Consider the following 26,221-nt stretch of genomic DNA (forward strand, 5'->3'; position numbering starts at 1 on the left):
GAGGAGTTTCTACTGTTTACTATATGGAAGACAGTGGGTTTAAAAGTGCTCAGAACTCCAGAGTTCTAATCTAGAGCCTTGAGAATGGCTGGTTTGACACCCAGAGTATACTCTATACTTCCTCCTCTCCCTGGGCTCTCTCCATTTTGTCGTTTTGTGTGTGTGTGTGTGTGTGTGTGTGTGTGTGTGTGTGTATACAGATATATATCTGGGTATATAACTGTGACAGATAAAGCAAAGCTAATCATCTCCCACTTTCATAGTATGAGTTACTGTTGGGAGTTCTTCTGGGCCAGACTTTTTGCATCCAGGTCAAATGATTTTCATCGATGAAACATGAGCTGAGGTGGGAAGGTCCCTTTCGGACCTGGGTTTTTGAAAAGTAGTTATGCTTCTCTTATCTCTCTCCCTTTTCCTTTCTGCTGGCTGGAGGCAGAAGACACTTAGGTCCTAAGGGAACCCAGAGCCCCAGGCAGACGGAGTCTATTTCCCTGAATTGCTGCCTAAAGGAAAGACACACCTGCCAAACAAGAACAGACACCTGGGACATTTGCATGAGTAGGGAAGAAACTACTATGGGGGTAAGCCATGGAAATTGGGTGGTTGATTTGCTACAGGGGCTGGCATTTTCTAACTATTATATTGTCATATGCTTTTTTGAGTTTACTAAGAAGTAAAACTGACTTGTTCACTTTTGAAACTTCTTATATTCCCAACTCCTACTCAGTGTCTAGCACAGTGTTTTTTATATTCAGTGGGTCACAATAAGACTATCTCTTACAGAGTTCTTGCTATGTGATCATCGCTATGCTAAGAGATGTTCATATATTAACACAATCATCTTTACACCCTATCACAAAATTGTTACAAGAGAGCATAACGAAATGTAACCTCTCCAAGAACACAGACAGATTGGATAGCTAACTCAAGGTCACACCATTAGTAGAAGTTCAAATGCATAACAACTAAATTTAACACATATTTCTTTTACACTAAATTAAGCTATTATCTTTGCAAGTTTCATCTACTGAGGACTTTCTCTGGGCATCTACGTATCTTGCAAAAATCATGTCATTTAATCTTCAAGCCTATGCAGAAGCCACTTACCAGAAGAAACAAGACTTTTATAGTTTGTGTACGTTGAAGCATTTTTTTTGAGCACTTGCACTGTGAGCAGTTTTATGATATATGAAATACAAAGCTCATAGGTTTATTGACTATTTTACAGAGTAGTTAGGTGGTCAAATGCTGACAGAAACACAACTGAAGGGCTCACATAGTCAGGGTAGAAGATTAAAATCAAGACCGACTATAACTTGGATATTCAAGACTTAACCAGAAAGATATTATATTAGTTTGTTAGGGCTTAGACAAGCATGTGACTTAAACAACAGAAATCTATTGTCTCATACTTCCGCAGGCTACAAATCTGAGATGACGATGTCAGCCGGGCTCCTGTTCTCTGAGGGCTCGGACAGAAAATCTGTTCCGTGTCTCTTGCCCAGCTTCTGGTGGCTGGCTGGCAATTTTTGCTCTTCCTGGGCTCGTAGCAACATCACCTTGATCTCCGCCTTCATTAACATATGGTGTTCTCCTAGTGTGTTGATCTTTCTTCCTAATTTGCCTTTAAAAAAAAAATCAAAATTGTCGTATTGGATTAAAACCTACCCTAATGACCTCATTATAACTTGATTAGCTTTCTAAAGAGCCTGTCACCATGTAAGGTCCCACTCTGAGGTACTTGGGAGTAGGACCTCAATACATGGATTGTGGGAGAAGACACAATTTAAACTGCAACAGGTATTCACACATGGTCACTTAGTGACTGTGTAACGACTATGCATCCACTGGGTGCCAGGCACTGCTGTACGTGGCGTGGGAGTAAGCAGTGAATGGAGAATATAAGGTCCTACCCAGACGGCATGCTGTCTCACCTGTCCCTGTCTCCGTTAAAGTGCAGTCTACCCCACTGGACTCCTTATGAATTTTCATGATAGATTATTTTAACATTTTAATCCCATGTTTTAAACAGCTAACAGAGTATACATATCTCCCATTTTCGAAACCCTGTATCATAAATAAATTCTTTGACTGTATTTAACAAATTAATTTATACCACCTAGGGATATATTTGGGATGTCGGAAAACCTATTGAGTTTTTCTTAAGTCCTCAGCATGACCCTTAGTGAATTAATCTGGGCTGTTTGTTAAATGATACAGCATACAACCTGGTAAGCCAATTAACTGTTACGTAACATAACACTGCTTTGCATTAATTTTGCATTTCTAAGCTGTTAAAATGCCTTATACACTCTAGGCCTGATACTTCTGGAGTTAAGCAATTTGCAAAGTGGTGTAATAATGACATTTTAAGGTGGGCTCACCTCATCTGTTCTTTCCAAGGTAGGGAAAACTGGCAAGATTCAGGGAAGGGTATCGTCATGGACAAGAAGGAGCTAACAAGAATCGATACAGGGTCTGAAATGATGTGTTTTAGGAGTTCTCCTACAAGGGATCAGGAAACAGCCATTTTAGATGTGCACTGCACAAATTAACATTTTGATATCAGACAGTTCTATTAATTTCGTGAGAAAAGAAAAACAAAAGAAAAAAAAAAACCTTTCTACTCGGGTGGCCTCCTGGGTGCCCAGCAGGACCCAGCCCTGGGTCTCTGGCATCTGGGTAGTGGCATTTGTTGAAGTGTTGAAGTTGTTGAATTGTTGAAGTGTTGTGTTACATTGGGTAACACAGTGTTGGGGAGAAGGCAGTTCTGCTGTATGGAAACATTCTTGGAAACCTCTCAGCCTCACTTCATTCTTCCTGGAACACCTTCCCACAGGCCCATCTCCCATTTGCTGGGCTCATTTTCTCAGCTTGACAAATTTGAGTTATCACTTTTGAGAAATCCTCCCTGATGTCCTCAATCGCATATTAATGTCCCTTGCTCTCTGCTCCTTTGACACAGTACTCACCCTTACCACGGCCCCCACCGAGGCTTAAAGGCAAACACCGATCTACCAATGTGTCTCTTCCACTACACAATGAACTTCTAGAACACAGGGATTTTATCTTTTTCACAGTGGCAGACCTGGTGCCAAAAGAGAAAGTTAGAATGATAAATATTTTATCCAGTTATTTTGCTAAGAACACTTCGTGGTTGTCGTCGTTGTTGTTGTTTTAACTTATGCCAGAAAAGCGCAGGATAAAATAAAGAGGCATGTGGATATTCAGTGTTTATAATTAAATGAGGGATTTTCTGTTGTTCCTCTGTCATTTATAGTTGGATGACATTTGAGAAGTCAACCTTGTTCGAAACTTCATTCGGCTCTTCATGAATAAAATTATAATACAATACAAAACAAAGTCTCAGTCACTTCTTAGGAATGTGGTGATGATTATCTGAGACCGTATGTAAAACATTTTGTTAAAGGCCATATACGTACTCCAAAAAAAAAAAAAAAAAAAAAAATCAGTGCCATTAGTGAGATTACATAAAATTCACTTATGGAAAGAACAAATACCCAAAGATCCCCAAAGGTACTTTATTGCCAAAACTGCTCTTTGTGAATTTTGCTCTATATCATGGCCAACAACTATTTATGGAATTCATGCTGGAAACAACCAGTTCTTTCATTTGCATTTTGGGTGAAAGTGCAGAAGGTGTGGCATTGTCAAATGGGTTTCCTAATTAAATGATGAAAGTCTTTTGAATCTCTTTATTTTCCACTGGGTTCAGGAAAGGTTTTTAAGATAAAGTAGTGAAATCCACCAGGGTTTTGACTCCTTTTTGTTTTTCTTTCCTTGTGGCCTAATATCAGTTTACTGTTTCAGACTTCTATTGCTGCTGTAACAAATCGTCACAAAGTTGTTACAACACAAATGTATCTTCCTACAAAGCTAGAGGCAGAAGGAAAGCAAGGTATCACCAGAAGGGGTTTGCTTCTAGAGGAGTCACTGGAGAATCGATTTCCTTGGGTTTTTTTTGTTGTTGTTGTTGTTTTTCCAGCTTCTAGAGTCTGCCATCATTCCTCGCGTCTCTCCTTGTCAACCCTCCAATCTCTGCTTCTGTGGTTACTTCTCCAACAGCTTAGACTCTCCTCCCCATCATAAGCACTCTTGTGATTCATCAGATGTTAGGAATTGATTCCTGACGATAGTCTAATTATCTAGGAAGTTAACCTGTAAGAACAGTTTCCCTCTGCTGAGAAAACAACTTAAAAAGAAGAAATGAATGCAGCATTATGAGAGATGAGCATTTGGACATTGATTGTTTTTCTTCTTTAACAGAATTTTCTGTCTGATATTTTCCTAGCTTGGAGGGTTCACCTTTCAGAAGGCTCACTTTCTGATGCTCTCAGGATCCACCACATCCCACTTAGGGTGTTACAGAGTATCGACAAATTGCATACTTTGGTTTTATATTTAGTGTTTTCTGACAGTATAGTTTTCCTACCTTCTGCTGGTAACAGTAGCCAAATGTGCTTTAAACTGTCCCATCATCTCTTCGCTTATGCTTGCCCTGCAAAAAATGAGAAAGAGACAGAGAGAGAGAACCTCTGTCTCATCACAAGGAAACTAATTTTGTCAAAAGGTGTGAGATCTTCAAAGTTGTGAGTGGTTTGGGGCTTGGTTGAGACAGCCAGAGATGCAGCAGTAACACTTCCTTATGGCACTGAAGGAAGTGTCAAGATAGAGCAGACACTCCAGCTGCCAGAAAAGCAGTTTTAGTGACAGTCACTTTCTCCTGGGCTATTTCTAGAAACCAGGATTGTTCTGTCATTAAGAACAAATTTGAAACCAGATTCTCCACTAAGGAAAGTTTTTTTGGGGGGTGGATATCTGGTAGGGTATCTGCCTTCCCTTCTGCTCTTGTAGTACCTCAGGCACTAGGGGTAAGGCAAGAATCCTTCTTGCTATTGTACCTTCTAGACTGTTGTCTTCCCTTTCTAAGCCAACAGACTGTGCCCATATGCAGTCCAACTACCAGCCCATCTGCCAAAACCAACCTCCCCTTATTCCTTGAAGATGTTAGCCCCTGGCTTCCTGTCATGGTCTCCAACACTACACTTGTCATAACAGTGGGTGATTTCAGAATTCACTTGGTTTATTTTCCCAAACCCCTAAAATTTCAGTTTCATTAACTGCTATCATTCAATGTTTTTTTTTCCCCCTCTAAACCACCAGAGACACTCATTCTCATTGATAGCACCCATCATGAAATCCCTCCATAATCTTAAATCCAAGCACTGCAGTCTTTGAACAATATCCTTTTAGCCTTTCTGCTCACTCATACTACTGTCCTGATACTCTTTCAATCCCTTCATAGCTAAAATTCACTGATTCTACCAGCTTTTTACTTATGCTCATGTCCTCCCTCCCCTTTTTAGATTCCGTTGTCAATCACTGTGATCATTTCCTTGAATACACCTTTACATATCTTGTATTTACTTGGCAAAGTCCCAAACCTCCTTAAAACCAAATCTCTGTCTACCTCATCTCTGTACCCTTTCAGATGAAAATGTCTGGAGAAAAACACACGCCATGTTGATTGACTGGACTGAAGTTCATAGTCAGTTACTTTAATTGGCTGTTAATGTGCTCACCAATAATACCACGTTTCCTACTCCATTCATTTTCCCATTCTCCCCAATAACTAATTCATATCTCCTCTTCTTTCCTCACACTTTGGATCGCCAACACCTTCCTCGTCTTCTGGATGAAGCAATCAAAAGAGAATCTCCCAGTTTTTACCAATTCTGTGTACTCTGTATTATTCTATGTCCATATTTTATTCTGTGTCCATTTCCTCTTGAATTCATTAGGCAGGCTTTCACCCACACCATTCCCCCTCAGCTCGTCTTTTTCAGGTCACCAGCTGACTTGCATGTTCTAAATCAAAGATCACTTCCTTGACGTACAAGTTAACAAATCTGATCATTCTCCCCTTGAAACACTTTCACTTGGCTTCTAGTGTTGGGGTCCGTTATCAAAAGAACGATACCGATATGAAGGGAAAGTCAAGCAAAGCTTTATTCATGCCAAGCATCAAGAATTGACTGACCGGTCAGGGCCGCCTCAAAAGAGAGTGACCCTTCCCAATCTTACAGGCTACCTTTTATTGGGTGAAAGGGCAACCCACATCTTGTTATCTCAACCCACGGGATTCATGTGTCTCTTGCTGATTGGCTAGTTCCGTCTGGTCTAGTGATTTGTTACTCAAGATTACCCCATACCAGGAACTGTTACAAATAGTACTTTCCGGGAAGGCTTAGTCAGCTAACATATTCAGTGTGAATAATAAGATGGTCGTCCTTCCCAAGATGGAGCCCTTTTGGTGTGGCAAGACCTTTTCACTGTTACAAACAGTACTTTCTGGGATGGCTTAGTCATGTTAGGCCACATGCAGGTGGCCAATTGAATTATAATTTACTCTATAGTAGCTGCTTAAGCAAGATGGAGTCGCTTTGGCTAAGTAGGCCCTTACGCCAGAACACCACACTCTTGGTTTCCCTGCCACCTTACTGGCCACCTCTTTGTTTCCTTAGATGATTCTTTCTTTTTCATCTCTCTGAACACTTAATGTTGGGGTGCCTCAGGGGTAAGTTTTAACTCTACTAGTGATCTTAGTATCCAAGCATAGAGTATCTAATTTATTTCAGATATAAATTATTTTATATGTTTCTAAAGTGTATATTCTGGATCCATCCTTTCTCTTGAATAACAGACTCAAGGACCCAACTGTCTACTGGACACCTCATAATTGATAATAGACATCTAAAACTAGTATCTGTGATCAAAACTGAGCTCATGCCATTTCCTCTCAAACTCATTTCTCTTTCAATCTTCCTCATTTCAGTTAGTGGCAGCTTCATCTTTCTGCACACTCAGGCTAAAATCTCACATTAATCCTTGACTTCTCTTTTTCCCTTCATAGTTACCTCTGTTTACTTAATACTAAATAAATACTAATAATACTAAAAATACTAATCCGTGAATCGTAAATAAATATGAATACATACATATTTACATATATAATAATTTATATTTAGTTATCAATCTGAAAATTCTATTCTATTCATACATATTCAGAACCTGACCAATTCTCACACTGTTACCACCCACACCATGCCATCGTGTCTCACGTGGATACATGTAATAACCACCTAACTGCTCTCCTTATTTTTGATCTTGCCCTCTCCCTCTTGTCCATTCTTATTTTCTTATTCAGTCGTCAGATGAATTCAAAATATTTTATGATTTTCCAATACAATTTCTAATACAACTAATTCTTTGATCCATGGGTTATTCAGTTTTCATACCTCAGGAGATTTTCTACTTTTCCAAATTTATTTCTAGCTTAAATTCCATTTTTTTTTTTTTTAAGGAATATACTCTGTGTGATCTCAATCTTTTAAATTTATTAAGACTCATTTTTATAGCCCAGCATATGATCTATTTGGATGAATGGGACCATGTACACCTGAAAGTAATACATTTTCTGCAGCTGTTGGGCATAGTGCACTGTAATTATACAAGTTAGTTAGTCATGTTCTTCCAGTCAGGTCAAGTTAGTTAGTCATGTTCTTCCAGTCTTCTATTTCATTCCTGAATTTCTTGTCTGCCTCATGTATTAATCACTGGGAGAAAAATGTGAAAATCTCTAAGTAGGATTGTTGGCTTACCTATTTTTTTTTCTTTTCCTTTTTTCCTCATTTTTTTCAGATACTTTGAAATTGTTTTTCAGTTAAATATATTTAAGATCATTGTATCTACTTAACAAATGGACACTTTTATCATTAGGAATTCTCCCTAAGTTAATACTCATTGACTTTGAATCATACAGCATGTTTTTGTTGTTGTTGTTGTTTAAACATATCTGTGTCCTTATAAACAAATAGATTCCTTGTAAACAGTATTTAGTTGAGTCTTTTTAATTTCCAACCTGGCAAGTCTTTTATTTATTTTTTTTTGAAAGATTTTATTTATTTATTTGACAGACAGAGATCACAAGTAGGCAGAGAGGAAGGCAGAGAGAGAGAGAGAGAGAGAGGGAAGGAAGCAGGCTCCCCGCCAAGCAGAGAGCCCGATGCAGGGCTCGATCCCAGGACCCTGGGATCATGACCTGAGCCGAAGGCAGAGGCTTTAACCCACTGAGCCACCCTAGGTGCCCCCTGGCAAGTCTTTTAAATAGAGTGGTTGAATCTACTTAGATTTATTGTAATTACTGATATGGTTGGGTTAAAACTTACTATTTGGCTCCTCACTTTGTATATACATTCCATGTGTTACCTGTTCTTTGGGAAAAAAATTAAAAATAACCCTTTATATTTACCCTCATATTTGCCATTTTCAGTCATCTTCATTACGTCCTGTAAGTCCAGACTTTCATCGAGGAATATTTCTCTTTAACCTGAGAACTTCTTTGTGTTTGTGTGGCGTGGGTTTGCTGGGGTTGAACACATTAGACACTTGCTTATCTGAAACGCTTTTATTTTGCTTCCATTTTTGGATGCCTATTTTTGTTGGATATATGATTCTAGGTCCTTGGATATGTCAGTAAAGATGTCTTTACATTCTCTTTTGGTTTCCATTTCTTTCTGATGAGAAGACAGTATCATTTTTATTGTTGTAGTAGTGAATATAATGTGGTCTTTGTCCCTTGCTGGCTGTAATTTTTTTTTTCTTTGTCTTTGGTGTGCTTCAGTTTCACTTTGTTTTTGTTGTTGTTGTTTGGTTTTTGTTTTTTATTTGTTTTAGAGAAAGAGAGGGAGAGAGCAGGGTGGGAGGAGCAGAGGGAGAGGTAGAGAAAGAATCTTAAGCAGGCTCCATGCCCACTGTGGAGCCCGATGTGGGGCTGACCCCACCACCCTGAGATCATGACCTGAGCCAAAGTCAAGAGTCAGCCACTTAACCTATTGAGCCACCCAGGCACTGCTTCTTTGGTTTCACTTTGATATCCCCCAGTGTGGTCTTTATATTTATTCATTCTCTTGGAATCTGCTGTACTTCTTTTATCTGTGGATCAATATTTTTAATCAAATTTAGAAAATTTTTGCTCCTATCTTTTCATACGTTTTCTATTCTGCTCTCTTTTCTGATTCTACTCCATTTGGATTCTAGCTGCATTTACATTAAACTGTCTGACATTAGCCTACATGTTTGGAAACCGTGGCCTTCAGTTTTCAGTCTTTTATATTTCATCTCTGGAGGTCAGATTAGATAGTTTCTACCGATTGAGATCACTGACTTTGGGACTACTAAAACTTGTCTTCTTCTCAACTCTGTTAAATATTTCAATAATTTTTTTTTGCTTTGAGGAGACTTTCTTTTCATTTCAAAAATTTCTACCCAGTCCTCTTCTGGAGTTTCAACTTTTGGCTGAAATTCTTTATCTCTTCATACCTTTTGCCCATATTTTCTACTAAATTCTTCAACTTATTTATAATAGTTCTCCTAAGACCTTCACTGATTATTTCAACATTTGAATCATCTCGTAAATCTTTTATTGGCCGATTTTCTGTGGACATGGGTGTCATGTGCCCTCTTGTTTTTTGACTATCTGATAATTTAGTTGTACACTGAACATCACAAATGATATCTCGTAGAGCTTCTGGATGATGCTATTTTCCTCTCTAGAGGGAATTTTGTCCTGACAAACAAATAGTTAAATTCACGCCAGGTTACTTTGTTCTCATTTGCTATTATAAGTGGAAGGATCTTCGGCTACGGTCTTAAATCCGAAGGCATGGGCTTTCTGAGTTCTCAACCGAGCGCTCAAGTTGTTCATCAGCGTCTCTCCATCTGGCTGGATGGGCATGCCAATGTTTCCCCCGCACTCTGAGACTCTGAAATCTCTGTTCACCTCTCAGTTCCCCAGCAGCTGTTCTTTGCTTATCCTCATAGACTCCTGCCCTGTGCAGGCACCATTTAAAAGCCGGCCAACCACTTGAGGGGAAGATCTATTCTAATTTCTCAGGCTTCCTCTCAGTGCCTTGCTCCCTCCAGGGCCCTGCCCTAACAATTACAGATGTCTTAGAATCCCCAAAGCCTAATATCCATTTCTTTCACCCACTTAACTTTTTCCTCCATCCAGTCATATAGCTCTACTTTGCTTCTTCAATTTTCTGAGAAATGACTTGGAAACCTCTCCCAGACAGAACACCAGCATAAATGGGAAATTGGCCTCTTGAGCCTTCCTTCTTTCAAGGATCACAGACTTGTACTGTCCATGTTTCAGTGTCGGAAATCAGTTTTTTTAAAGAATTGTTTTCTCTAATTTCCTAATTTTCGATTTTTTAAAAGATTTTATTTATTTATTTGACAGACAGAGATCTCAAGTAGGCAGAGAGGTGGGCAGAGAGAGAGAGGAGGAAGCAGGCTCCTCTCTGAGCAGAGAGCCCGATGTGGGACTCAATCCCAGGACCCTGAGCTGAAGGCAGAGGTTTTAACCCACTGAGCCACCCAGGCATCCCTCTATTTCATGAGGGTAAGTCTAATAATAGCTCCTCGATCATGAACTGAATCATGATATTATTTTTAAACATTTTCAATAGAGTTTTAATTTTTCCCTAAGGAAAAAATTTTTATTTTTTTAAATTTCTTAAAAAGATTTTATTTATTTATTTGACAGACAGAGATCACAGGTAGGCAGAGAGGCAGGCAGAGAGAGGAGGAAGCAGGCTCCCCGCTGAGCAGAGAGCCGGATGTGGGACTCGATCTTAGGACCCTGGGATCATGACCTGAGCAGAAGGCAGAGGCTAAACCCACTGAGCCACCCAGGTGCCCAGGAAAACATTTTTTTTTTAAATATATATATCTTAAAGATTTAATTTATTTACTTGATAGACAGAGACCACAAGTAGGCAGAGAGGCAGGCAGAGAGAGAGAGGAGGAAGCAGGCTCCCTGCTGAGCAGAGAGCCCGATGTGGGGCTCCATCCCAAGACCCTGGAATCATGACCTGAGCCGAAGGCAGAGGTTTAACCCTCTGAGCCACCCAGGCGCCCCCCAGGAAAACATTTTTAAATGGCATGCTTTTTTTTCAGTCTTCGAAAAATGTGCTGCAGGGGGCACCTGGGTGACTCCGTCAGTTAAGTGGCTGCCTTCCGCTCCAGTCATGATCCCAGGGTCCTAGGATGGAGTCCTGCATCAGGATCCCTACTCTGCGGGGAGTCTGCTTCTCCCTCTCCCTCCTGCTCATGCTATCTCTCTCTCTCTCTCTCTCTCTCAAATACATAAAATCTTGAAAAAAAAAAAGAAAAAGAAAAATGTGCTACAGAAATTATGAGTAATTAATAGAGCGAATCACATTTTAAGTGTTGATGGTGGTGGTAGTGTCGGTGTGGGTGTGTGTGTAGAAGGTAAGTTCTAAAATTGGCATGTAATGGGGTGCCTGGGTGGCTCAGTCAGTTAAGCCTTTGGCTCAAGTCACGATCTCAGGGTCCTGGAATAGAACCCCACATCAGGTGCCCTGTGCAGCCTGCTTCTCTCTCTCCTTCTGCCTCTCCCCCTCCTTGTGCTCTGTTGCTCACTCTTTCTCTCTATCAAATAAATACATAAATAAGATGTTTTTTAAAAAGTTGGCACTAAAGACTTTAACCGCCTATCTTCCAAATTATCATTGAAGACTCATTAGAATGGAGATGTACATACCACCTTTCAGAAAGCCCAACAGACAGTCAGCGTCTTTGAGTACCTGGTGAGGAAGTTTGCTGTTGTTAAGAAAGCTTACATCTTTAAGCGCTGGATCATGCGAGGGGAGATGGACGCTGACTGAAGAAATAACAGATTTTTTTCCTGCTATTTTATGCTCTCCTTGAAGAAATACTCTTTGAATGAAATGGTAGACTTGTGTTTTCTCCATCTTTTTTTTTCCCTAAAGGGTAGTGAATTTTATTTTCTCTCTTCCTTTTCCTTTCTCTCTCTTCTCACCTGAGTGCAAGGCTAAGAGCATTTTTCACAGGCTTTCCTATGTGGTTGGGTCTCCGGGAGACCGTATGGCCAGAGGGCTGAGCAGCTAAATTGCTTATAACATAGAGCTCTCCTTTGTTCCTCTACGGGCTAGTTTCTTTCCTTTGGTTGCCACATATATCATTCTGACCCTCATAACATATTATATTCAGTTTGCTTTGCATGAAATCAGTAGACATTTGATCCAAGTCCGAAAGGTAAAAGGAGTCCAGCAAAGCTAGAGAGGATTGAAAGCAAGTGGTCTTTGCAGAATTGAGACTGAGTATTAGATTGTTTGGGAGGATCCAAGGAGAGAGATCGTGAGGTACGAATATTTATCTGATTATGGTAAAACTGCAGTCTTAGAATATTTATTTGCACAGCACTGTGAATGATTGGCAAAACGGGCATGAAACTTAATGTCAGGACATAATGGACAGCCTGCTATAATGGAAGAAGAGGAATTAAACTAACAAGAACTGATCTGGTGAAAGGACCAGCTGGGCTTATGAGATGATTTTAACATATAATCCATAGTTCAGGTATTGAGTGTATAACATGCTGTTCAAGTACACTGAATGGGCCAAAGTAAACATAAGACACTAGATTACTAAGGGAGAACCCTGAAGGAAAAAAAAAAACAAAACAAAACACCCCATACAATAGGTTATTGAAAATCATTATTTGATGATATGACCAAGCCCTACTAGTGGCTCAATAAGCTAAAAAGAAAGCAAGGAGATCTGTAATAAAGAATAAACACAAACCCCCCCAATATATAAAAAAGTGAATATATAACTCAGGAAAGGGAAAGGTTATTCTAATATTATTTAGTACTGTTGATAGCCAGGACTGCCCTGGGCATTTACATGAGCTCAGAGAAAGGACTATAATCGTTATTAATCTAGGGTGCCATATGACATGTAACTTCCCCCACAGTCTGGTAGAATAATGTGTCCTAACATAGAGAGTCAAAGGTCTTAGAGAGCCAAAGCCTGCTTGCATCTTGAGAAAAACTACTAGGGAATCATCATCTTAGAGTCACAGACCAACTCTTAGCATTGGATACCCAGATATACGTAGATAGCTGAAGTGGTTTATAAACCCCAAATTAGAAGTTTTCTCATAAAAATCCAGATCTCTGGCTTCTCTTGAAATATTGGAAGATCCAGTGACTCAAGGTCATTGGCAATGACTGACGGGAACTGCACATTGCAGCCACCAACTTTATCTAGGCACACATCCCTGATTTATAAAATGTGAACATGTTGACATAAAGACCAAAGGATCGTTCATTTTTATTATCTTCCTGGCCTTGTAGGCATTTGAGTTTGCAGTACTTAATTTAAGTTGCAACTAAAGTCACAAATGCCAGAGTATTTCATATCTAGATCTAATAAAGGAAAAGCAATAGCACCCCTAAGGGAAGGCTAAAGGAGTTAGGATTATTTATTTTGAAAACTACAATGAAATGTTTCTAGAAATGTCTTCGGCATGGAGGCTTTCATGTAAAAAAGAGGTCCTTGGTTGCATTAGATTAAGTAGATTTTCTGATTGAGGACCTATATTAAGGCAAAATTACCAAGTGACCAAATTTTATTTGGGGCCCAAAGAACCACCTTTCCCAATGTCCTTTTCTTTTTCTTCAGCATTGGACTGTATCACCAGATTAGTCTTTACAATGTCTCCTGTAAAATTTGCATGTGTATATTTATATATTTATATTTATAAAATATCTTCTCAGTGGCTAAGAAGAATGGGATTTTATAAATATTACCAGCTTTAATTATGGGGTACTAGCTAAGGCTTGGGGTTTAGATTAATTTATTCTTTCACCAAATATTTATTTAGCTCCTGGAGATAAAACAGTTTGGAGGTTCTTTCTTTCTTGGAGCTTAAATTCTGGTGGAAAAGACAAATAACAAATAAATAATAAAAATAAACAAAATAGATGATATTGCATTTGTAAGAGCTATGAAGCATCCAAGGGCAGCGAGGAGGAGGAGTGAGTAATGGCTGAAAACTTACTGTAGAAAGGCAGGTCACAGAAGACCTCCTAAGAGGGTGACATCGGACCAAACTGGATGTTGAGGAGGCAGCCTGGGGTTTGTCATTTTCTGGACAATGCAAACAGCAAAAAAGGCAAGAGGGACCTTAATATGTTCTAAAAGCAGAATGAAAGGAGAGGAGAGATCCAGGTGATTACGACTGCAGTGCCCTTCTCACATCTGTAAGTTCCTTCTGATCTCACATTCCCTATTGTAAAAGGAGGGACATACCAGCTCTCTCGCTGGGTTGTATGAGGATTAAATATAATCAAGGACAAAATACTCACCTCTAGAAATAGTCCACATTTCTGCGCCTGGTTGTGGACCTTCCTGGGAGAAAGCTCATTCTGGGGGAAGGAAGAAGCACATGCACTTCACCCAGGAGCAAATGCCTCCTGCATGGGAGAGGGGAGACATGTCCGAGCACAGAGTGGGAGACAGCCAAGTTCCGTCCCATATCGAGCTCATTCCTGACTATGGTGAAGCATGTGGAATGATGGTGGTGGAGGGCCGTAGAACAGGGGAAACTGGAAGCAACAAGTTTAAAGTGTTGTATACTTCCACTATTTCCATTCACAGCTCTTTATGACATTAGAACAGAAGCAACAGTGTTGGGGGTTCCCTGTGAGAAAGTAGAGATCTAACAGGTCTGGAGAGTCCCTCTGTGTTTTTTCTACAGAGAACACGGCCAGCTTTGATGCTTTGGCTTAAGTGGCAACACACCCATCCTGAGAGGGCACTCCCCAGAGAAAGGAGCAAAGCCCAGTGGATGAGATGGTTCCTGGTGGATGTGGCTCAGCTGACACCTGTTGATGCCAGAGCCACTTCAGGACCGGGGAGGAACCCGGGAGATGTGGTGGCACCGGACAGGAGTGGAGTATTGGTGTTACTGCCTTGATGTGGCCAGACTATCCTGGAAAAAGAGAAAAGAAGTGAGAGAGAAATGGAGAGAGAGAGAGAGAGAGAGAAGACAGTATGAGAGAATAACTAACAGCTACCACATAGGAAACGCACGCTGGAGATTTCTAGAGAAACTTGGCAGTTGGAGAGTATAGGGCTGGGATCTGAATAAAGGCCTAAGGGACAGGAAAATGTGTATGTAATGCCTAATGCTATGCTACATACACAAGAGATGTTCCTATAGAGTTGCCAGGTAAAATACAAGATGTATTAGGTACATCTTTATAGCTGTAAATACAGTTTATAAATACAATATAATTAACTGTATTATAAATACAATATAATATATAATACAAAATAATAAAATGCAGTTAACTTTGAATTTCAAAAACGCAATAGATTTTTTTTTTTTTCTGTAACTATGTCCCAAATGTGACAGAGAGCATACTTAAACTAAGTCGTGTTCATCATCCGTCTCACATTCCAAGCTAGCCGGACATCTGTATTGTAGTTTGCTAAATCTGGCAACCTTATGCCCATACAGCTCTGTTTGTTTTCATGAGGTTCTATAGCTTGAATAATTGCCCCTCGCTATTTGGAAACCATTATCAGCATAGCAAACTTCCCAGCAGGCTTGTTGCAGTTGGGTTAAAAATTATTTACTTAAAACACAGTGCCACCTAGCTGGGATTTGCTATTTAACTATTTCATACCCATTTTGCACGGAAGATTGATCCAAGCAGTCACAATCTGTCCTGTATTGCTACAAAACTTCACAGGATTCAGTGTGATTCATTACCGACTGGGAAGAACTGGTTGTATCTAATGGGCATTTTTTTTTTCTTGACCCTTCCCACTTCCTCCCAGTCAGTCAGCCAGTCAGCCAGCATTTCTTAAATATCTAAAATGTATTCGGGCTAAGAGCTTGGTTTTGAAGGAATGAGATAATGCATTACTAAATGTTCAGGTGGAGGAAGACATTGAAAAAAAAAGAAAAACAATAACTGGGGTGGAACTAGAGAGGGACCCTAGGCAGCCTCCCTAGGGAGACATGTGAAAAGAAATTTGGATTTTAGTCTCCTTGGTAATTTTGTCAGATTTCAATCCAGGCTATGGCTTCCGATAGACTGGCTTTGATACATGCGTCTGTAGAATTACGTTTTTCCCTCCCATAGCAGATGTAATGTGGTCAGAGTAAATCCCACTTAGAGATTCCTGCTCCTCTAGTGGTGATTCCTAGCCCAGAATAGATGGCTACTTGATCGCTTAAAACAGGAACCACATTGCTTCAAAACCAGGCCCACTTTTTGGTCTACTCTGTGAGGATCTGCCTGATCCTAGCCTGGATTTACACAGTAGCTGAGAACAGAGAATCTAACTAGGGTTTGAGTTTCATTGTGGTACATTCGTATCTGCGTTACCTAGAGAAAGTGATTAAATATCTGTTCCTTTCCTTATACGTAAAATGGGCGATAAGAATATTAATAATTAAAGTGATTTGAAGGGACCATACACGCATAATGTTGGCACAAAGTGAGTGGTCAATAAGTGTTGGCCATTTTGTCTTCTCCGTGCCTCCTCAAAGATGCTGTAACCTTCTTTTTTTTTTTAGATTTTATTTATTTATTTGACAGAGAGAGATCACAGTAAAAAAGAGGAAGGGAAGAGATCACAGAGAGAGAGGAAAGGAAGCAGGCCCCCCGCTGAGCAGAGAGCCAGATGTGGGACTCGATCCCAGGACCCTGAGATCATGACCTGAGCTGAAGGCAGCGGCTTAACCCACTGAGCCACCCAGGCGCCCGATGCCATAACCTTCTTAATCCCCCCACCAGCTCCATTCTCTGCTCCGTTTCATTCCCTGATCTGGACAAACAGATATTTCAGTGTATTTAATCCAGACTTTTAGGGGTACTAATCTCTTCCTTCCTCCCTCTCTTTCCCTTCTCTCCCCCCATCCCTTCCCGCCTATCCCTCTTTCTTCTCCCTCTTCCCACTCTTGCCCCTTTTCTCCCCCCTCCTCCCTTCCTATTGTTCCTTTCCCTCTCTCTGTCTTTTCGTCTTTATGTAAAGCATTTAATAAGGGCCTATTATGAAGCATGCTCTGTCATAGGCTTTGAGAATACAGTGGTAATGAAAAGTTATCTTCTCCTATGAAGATATAATGAGCTGATACTTTCAAAGTGCATTGGAATAGTCTGACAGGTAAGTCTTCTAGAAGTGTTTGTTAAATAAACCTGGTTTTCTGCTTCATTCATTCATTCATTCATTCATTCCCAGTGTCTGATCCTAATCTTGTATTTCTACTGGCAATAAAGTCTTAGCTTGATATTCATGTTATCATGTCTGTTGTGATAACAAGCCTACTAAACACATTTCAGGACTAAGGTTTGCCTTACGTTTTTCTTTGGAGGCACAGCAGGGGAAAGGAGAAGGATGTCAGAGGCACAGCTCCAATACCCGCCCCCTTGTTCTGTAGTTTCTGAACCACTGCTCTGAATCCTGCGATGGCAACTGCTGGTTGGTATCTGCAATAGCAACTCCTCTCGGATCCTATTCTGTGCCCCTTCAAACCATGTTGCTCCACATCGGGCTCTTCTGAGACAGCCCAACATATTAGATTACTTATTGTTTTCTACTTCCCCACTTTGGGGAGTTGATTGTTTTATTGACTACCAGAATGGCTTTCTCTCTTAGACAAGCAGCGGCCATCTTGCCCACTCTCCCAGCCTCCCTACCGCAGTCAGATCCACCCCATCACAGCCCACCCAATGAGTTTTGTTCCTTAAAAGAAGCACGGGGCTTATTTCCCTTCAATATTCCTCTTTAAAAAAAAAAATCAAATATCTCTAGCTCTTTATTGATATGTAGACTATGATACAGAGAGAGGCTGCAAGTCAACATTAATTATATCATGAATAACTAGTAAGAGGCAATAGATGAAGTCAAAGTCAAAATAGTAACGAATATGGACTTCATCTTCTGTCTGTAACTTTTGGGTAGGTGGTTCAGCAAAGAAGAAGATTACACCGACGAACCTCAGAGAGCAGTTTAAATAAAACATTATTTTTAAGCTTAAACTGTATCTCAGACTATTTAGGCTTACAGAAGAGCTGTGAAGATGGTACAAGACCTATTCCCATTTACCCATATGCCCCACACCCGACATCTTTCATTAGTGAGGGACATTTTGGCAGTTAATGAACTAATAGTAATGCATTGTTAACAAAGGTCCATACTTGATTCTGATTTTCTTAGATCTTACCTAACATCCTCGTTCTCTTCCAGAACACCATATTGCATTGAACTGTCATGCCTCCCCAGACCCTTCTTGGCTATGACTATTTTCCAGACTTACTTTGTTTTGATGATCTTGACAGCTTTGAGGAGTACTGATGCGGTATTTTGTAGAATGTCCCTCAGTGGAGATCTGTTGACATTGTTCTCGTGGTTAGACTGGCTTAATGGGTTTTGGGAAGCCCACAGAACTAAAGTCACATTTTCATCATAACAAATCAAAGGTATATACCATAATCATAATTTATGGCTATGGATGTTAATTTTGATCATCTGGCTGAGGTAGTATTTGTCGATTTTCTTCAGTGGAAAGTCACTCTTTTTCCTCTCTTTCCATACTGTTCTATTTGGATAAAAGTCACCCAACTCAGTCTTCACTTAAGGAGTGGGGAGTCATGCTCTATTTCCCTGATGTGAAGTACTTTCCTAAATTATTTACACTTATGCTGCACAGAATTGCCTATTCTCCCCAATTTATTTCTTCAGTATTTTTATCAATACGGGACCATTGGCATATCATTTTATACTTTGGATTATAATACAATATGACTTCATTCATTTTATTACTTGAATTGCTCTGGATTTGGCCATTGGGAGCTCTTTTACTTGGCCCCTATGTTCCTTCAACATACCTCATCATCGAGTGTGTGTGTGTTTGTGTGTGTTTTATCTCTTCCTTTCTTTTTGGGACTACATGACACCCCAGGCCCATCTTGCATATTTCCTGTCCCAATCCTATAATCAGCTATTTCTCTGGTACTCTGTTTTCTCTTTTTTCTTTCTTTTCTTTTCTTTTCTTTTTTTTTCTTTTTTTTTTTTTTTTGGTAATTAAAGAGATTTTTGAAATAGATATAGTGATAATGGTAGTATTTATATATGCACTTTAACTTCTTAAAGCACTATTGTATTTTCTCCATTTTACTCTCAGAACCATCCCCTGAGGTAGGATAAATATTATTTACCTTCATTTTGCTAATAAATAAATTGAGGGATAGAATGTAGTGGCTAGCTCAAGGTCAAAATTTTAGTAGTGAAAATAAAATTAAAAGTTGGTTTTTTTTATTGTCAAGCTTGTATTCTTCCTACTGCCTATTCTAGGATTTCTCAAGCTAGGTACTAATAGCATTTTGGGCCAGATCCTTCTTCATTGTGGGAGCTGTCCTGTAGCTGTCTTGTATGTTGTAAGATGTTTAGCCACATCCTTTGGCCTCTACCCACCCGTTGTCACAGCACAGTTCCTTCCCCCAGATTGTGACAAGGTTTCTATTACTGTTAAATGTCCCCTGAGGGACAAAATTGAGCTTGTTAGAGAACTACTGGACTTAGTCCATAATCTGTTTTCCAGCAATGAAGGCACAGATACTGACCTCCCCCAATTCCAGCAATGAAGATATCAAATGTCTTGAAATTTAAAATCCACATTCTATTGCAATGTCTCAGAAATAAATTCTGGCTGATTGCATCATTTAATAAATTTCAGGATTTATTTGTTTAAGATATAGTACACTATTTATAATATCAATTTAATATAGAAATCAGAAAAGTTGTAATTTGAGGATTATAAATTTAAGATAGGATAAGTTTGGAGCAGATTAGAGCACATAGATAGTAAGATTTTGGTCAAGATCAAACCCATTGAGTAAGGAATCATTGTTTTCCATGGCTCTTTTAACTATAATTCTGAATCCATTATATAAACAATAGTGTGGGAGTACTTGTTAAACATTTGATAAAGGTAACAAACTGAATAAAATGTATTTTAATTACTACAAATTTTTACATTCTAGATTTCACTTTTCCATGTTCTCTTTTAATTTCATGCATTTACATATATGATTTTTACATCATATAATTATAGGGTATAATTTGCATCTTTTAAAATTAAAATTATATCATAAACATTTTTCCCATTGCTACATAATGTGCGTAATTATCATTTTAATTACTACATAATATTCTATATAGTTAGTAAGCCATAATCAATTTAACCATTTCCCTATTGCTGCATATTCATGTTGTTTTTGATATCACAAATAACACTGAAATAATCATCTTTGTGATTATTAAATTATATTACTTTTGGAGACAGATTCATAGGAATGAAATTACTGAGTCAGGGTTATGAGCATTTTAGTGGATCATGAAATGTATTGCCAAATTGCTTTCCAAAGGGATTTACACTGCCAGCAGAAATATATGCTTGTCTCAGTTACATTACATCCTTGCCAGAATTGGGCATTTTAATCCTTTTACTGTGTTTTATAATTTAATAGTCACAAAATTCACTTTGAGTCTTCTGTGGTTGATGCCAATGATGTAGGGTGTTGAGGGAGAGGAAAATAAAAGCATTTATTGGGTGCCTACACTCACTATGGACCATGCTAGAGAATTTGTACTCATTGCTAAAATATCTACCTTTTTTGGAGGGGAGAGTGGTCGGGGGTTGGGAGAGTCCGTGGTGGGTATTAAGGAAGGCATGGAGCACTGAGTGTGGTGCATAAATAATGAATCTTGGAACACTGAAAAAATAAAATTAAAAAAAAATATCTACCTTAGCTTCCCACTCCAGTGTCTCTCAGGAACCTTGACCTGTTTCACTTTTCTTCATAACACTTATACGTATCTGAAATTGTATTACACATTTACATTCTTCTTTATTTTCACTATAAACTCCTCCAGTTAAAAGGAAAACTTGTTGAGGGTGGGGATTTTGTCTTATGCTCTCTGGGATAGTAGCTAACACACAGTAGGCCTGGATAAATATTGTTGAATGAAAATATGAAGGATTTAACTGGTTAACCTCAATTTATGATCATATCAGTGCTGACAGATGGCAATTGGGACTATTTACAGATTTTTGATGATGTTTCTCTTTTCTAAGTACTTCTGCACTTTCTTGCATTCAAGCAATGGTCGATTTGCTTTGGTCAATGAAAAGTGAGTGGAAGTGATGTGCATCTTTTTGGGGGTAGACTATTTAAAAGCCAGACACACTTACCATTGGTCTTTTTCCCCTCGGCCACAGTTAATGCCTATGTTCCAAATAGCATCTCCTCTACCAGCCTGGGTCTCATTTTAGGGTGTTATTAAATAGATCAGAGCCTCCAAGTGACCCATCATGGGCATGCGTGAAACAGAAAGAAACAATAATTACTTTGTGATGTGATTTGGGAGTTGACTGTTTCTATAGTAAAATAAAGTGTAACCTGAAGATATAGAGATTAGTATGTTTAAATAACATGGTCTAAATTACAGAACGGCAATGGAAAACCAAAAATTCAAGTCTTTCTTTCTTGGTCTTGCGCACTATTGCAGAGCACCCTGAGCTGTTAATAGTTACATGAGCTTGTTAGGGCTGTATGCTACAAACTGGGGGGTATAATTCAGAGAGATTTTTTATCTCACAATTCCAGCAGCTAGAAATCTGAATCAAGATGTCAACAGACTTGGGGCGCCTGGGTGGCTCAGTGGGTTAAGCCGCTGCCTTCGGCTCAGGTCATGATCCCAGGGTCCTGGGATCGAGCCCCGCATCGGGCTCTCTGCTCAGCAGGGAGCCTGCTTCCTCCTCTCTCTCTGCCTGCCTCTCTGCCTGTTTGTGATCTCTGTCTGTCAAATAAATAAAAATAAAAATCTTTAAAAAAAAAAAAAAAAGATGTCAACAGACTTGATTCTTTCTAAAAGCAGTGAGGGAGAGCCTGTTTCATGCCTCCTGGCCAGCCTCTGCCAGCTTGGTGGCAACTTTGGAGTTCCCTGGCATGGAGAAGCACCACCCAGTTTCTGTCTTCATCTTCACATGGTATTCTCCTTGTGTGCATTTGTGTCCAAATTTCCCCTTTCTCACAGGACACCCATCATGTCAGATTAGAGGCGCATTCTATGCCAGGATGACCTTGTCTTCATTATTTGTATCTGCAACTACTCTATTTCCAAATAAGGATACCTTCTGAGATACTTGGGGTTAGGACTTCATCACAATAAGTTTAGACGGACACAATTCAATCAACAACAGTAGGGATAGAGGTACTTGCTTGGTCTATTACCCAAAACGAAATTTTATATATATATATAATATTTTATGTATTTACATGTAAACATCAGTATTTATTATAATATTTAATATTATTGATGCTTTATATATTCATATAATTTATTTATATATAATATATAATAAACTTACATGATTTATATATTTATATAATTATATATAATTATATAATTTATGTTATATAGAGCTATAATATATGATATATATTTAATATTATTAAACTTAATATTTTATGTATGCTATAATTTATATGTATATAAACTATATGTAATATAATATGTAATATATAATATATGTCATATAAATAAACCATAAGTTTATTTATTTATTTAAGAATGCCTACATTTTATTATTTTTTATCTTTCTCCAAATTTTTATTTAAATTCCAGTCAGTTCATATACAGTGTAATATTAGTTTTAGGTGCAGAATTTAGCAACTCATCACTTATATGCAACACCCAGCGCTCATCACAAGTGTCCTCCTTAATAGCCATCACCCATTTATGTATCAGGGTATAAACAGTGTGTAACATTTCTGTAACTACATCTAGATTAACCTGGATAGAAGAGAATTTAGTTCACTATTGCTTCTGCTATCCTTACAGTGTTCCTGGAAATCTGTTGTATTAGAAAGAGGCAGCAATAATGGAGGGGAATATGGAGTTGAAAAATAGCGATGCTCTCTTTTTAAAATATATATTGTTAAAGTGAACAATGTTAGAGTCTCAATTGATGGTGGCCCAGCTGGTATGTCCATATGTCTTTAGGATTTTGAGATTAAGACCAAGTATTCAGAATAAATATAAAAGCTTCTAAAATGGTATGGATATGATCCCAGATGCTATCACCGTATGTCTTACGAATTTCTCACTTCAAAAATACCAGGTCTATATTATTTGGCTTATCTAGTCTAATACACAAGTTTATCTTCCTTAACACAAAGCACCAAATCACAATGAAAACAATATATCTAAAAGAGCTGAAATTTTCATACTACTGAAGTTTTACATTCAATCATTGCAATTTAGGACCTCAAAAGTTTAAACTTCATTTATAATAAAACTGTATTAATATTGCACCATAGGCTAAAGGCATTTTCTAAGAGAGCAAACATAATTATTTGACATCTATTTGAGTTCTTGCAGATCATGCCTCAAGATAACACCTGAAATCTCATGTTACACTTTCTTATTTTCAGTAGCAGGAAAGAAATACCCCATCTTGGCTGTATTTACCCACAACAAAGATAACCATGGCCCCACCTTTGAGGATCAGATGGCTGTAATTTGAACTCTGGCCATCTGAAATCAGTAGCACAGAGAATAGGTCAGTGTAGAGGCAGTGAAAACACCTATCACAAAGCCCATCCATTTTATTTCATGAGAGAGCCCCCCTTATCCTAACTGACTGAGTTTTACATATAGTAACACCCTTGTTTCCTGTGTTCCCCTGGAGTCCTTCAGTTGCTTGGCAGGACATTGCCACTACAGAAGATGACATTTTAAGGCAATGAGTATATAGCTGTTCCGGACTGAGTTGCATCCCCCTCCAGATTCATATGTTGAAGCCTTGACCCTCTGTGTGACTGTATTTTGTGACAGAGCCTTTTGGGAGGTAACCAAGGTTAAAAAGGTCATAAGAGGGGGCCCTATTCTGAGAGAACTGGTGTCTTTTTGACAAGAGGAACCTGCAGGAGCCTGCAGGAACACAAAGGAAAGGCCATGTGAGGACACAGAGAGAAGGCAGTTGTCTCCAACCCGAGGAGAGAATCCTCATCATACGCCCCCTTGATCTTGGGCTCTCAGGCCTCAGAACTGTGGGAAAATAAATGTGGTTGAAGCCGCGCAGCCTGTGGCACTGTGTTGTGGCGGCCTGGGCTGACTAATACAGTAACATACTGGAAGCAGGTCAGAAGGTTGCTAAGGGAGATTTCAAGGCAAGAAATAATGAGAATTAACAGCAGAGGGCAGAAAAAGCTCTAAGAAGGTAAGCAGGAAAAAAAAAATCAAATAAATAACCCTTGGATCAAGGAAACAAACCCCCTATATAACTTCATAACTCATTGTAACTTCCGAGAGCTTTCATTTATTAGAGCACCAAAAAATGATTCAAGGTCAAAAGGTAGAATAGGTTAAATTATGATATTTATGTACTAAGGCAGAATATGTGCAAGATAATTTGGAAAGATCACCTACAGTATTAATCTTGTGTTATTTGGGAAAAAAATTGCTTTTCCTGATGTCCCTTCTACTCCTTCTAATGAATACTTTGCATAGCTGAGATGGCCCTCTAATACAAAGACATTTCTATCCATTTATAAGACCAATATTTCTTAATTTGGCCATAGAAAATATGTGACCAAATAATTGCAATAAAAAGAGATCTATAATATCTATAATATATATTATGGATATAATATAAATGCACACATAATTATGTTGTGCATTAACATAAAATATGGAAGATTTCCTTTAAAAAGAAAGCTTTTAGGGGTGCCTGGGTGGCTCAGTGGGTTAGAGCCTCTGCCTTCGGCTAGGGTTGTGATCTCGGGGTCCTGGGATCAAGCCCCGTGTCAGGCTCTCTGCTAAGTGGGGAGTCTGCTTCCCCCTTTCTCTCTGCCTGCCTCTTTGCCTGCTGTGGTCTCTGTCAGATAGATATATAAAATCTCAAAAAAAAAAAAAAAAAGAAAGCTTTTATATATTATATATATTAGTGGTTTTGTATATATACAAAGTATGTCTGGGTGTCTTTAGCATTTGGGGATCAAAACCACGTATTCAGATTAAATGCCGTGGCTTCTGAAATGGTATGACATGGTCTCTGCTGATGGTGGAGGTGTCGGTGTTCTCATGGTCAGCTAAGTCTTCTACAAACACATGTATGTTTGATTGGAATTTCATTTTCAGCATTATCACCTTTTCTTTTTTGCTGTACTTCCATTTTCATTGGCTAGTTCTCTCTTTTCATCATGTGTTTAAAAAATTGTCACTTGGAATGATCACAGGGAGACACAGAGTTAACACAATTGCCTGCTTTGCTGTGTGTGCATGAACTGAGAACTGAATAACAAATGTGGTGTCCACTGACACGCTGTGATGGAAGAGGTCACTGATCATAACCCGCATTATTTACATAGTGACTTGAGAACTGATGAATTCATGGCAATGTTTGTACTTAATGCGATAACTTGTGGTAACTCAAATGTGAACCCTGTGGTTGGGGGAGCGGCATTATTTAACTACACCATGTCTTAGTCGGTTTGAGCTGCTGTAACAGAAGACCATAGACTGGGTGGCTTAAACAACAATTTATTGTTCTAGAAGCTGTGAAGACCAAGATCAAGACCTCCTTGATCTTGGAGGTCTGGTGCTTGAGGAAAGCCATCTTTCTGGTGTGCAGGTGGCTGTCTTCTCATATATCACTTGGCAGAGGGCAGAGAGAGAGGAAGCCGGTCTTTCCATGTCTTTTCTTCTAAGGGCACAGATATCAAGAGGACCCACCCTCATGACCTATAACCCCCAGATCCAAATTACCCCCTCTCAAAATACCATCACATTGGGGATTAAGCTTCAACATAGGAATTTTGGGGGGACATCAGTATTCATTCCCTAGCACCATGGTAAGTGAAATTTGTGAAAATAAAAAGTTCGCAAAGTAGACACATACACAACACACACACACACAATCAATGCATCACAACCTGGTTTTCTCTTTCAGTTATTTTTTTTCCTGGTTTTATTCTTTTGCTTCAAATTTCATCCTATTCTTTCTGCTTAGATGCTTTTCTCATTCTCTGTCATTTTCATTAACATTGAAGAAAATTCTTCATTTTCTTATAGAATTAACACGACTTCCTTTATTACTATAGGGGAAGACCTAGGAAGGTTTTCTGGGAAAACCTAGAAAAGCTTCCGCAAGCTCCTCACTGCTTTCAGTTAAGAGCTAGATGGGCAGTTTTCTAGCCAGTTATCACAAAGACATTTGGGG

The sequence above is a fragment of the Mustela nivalis genome, assembly GCF_964662115.1.
Source record: "Mustela nivalis genome assembly, chromosome: 10".
In the NCBI taxonomy this organism is placed as follows: Eukaryota; Metazoa; Chordata; class Mammalia; order Carnivora; family Mustelidae; genus Mustela; species Mustela nivalis.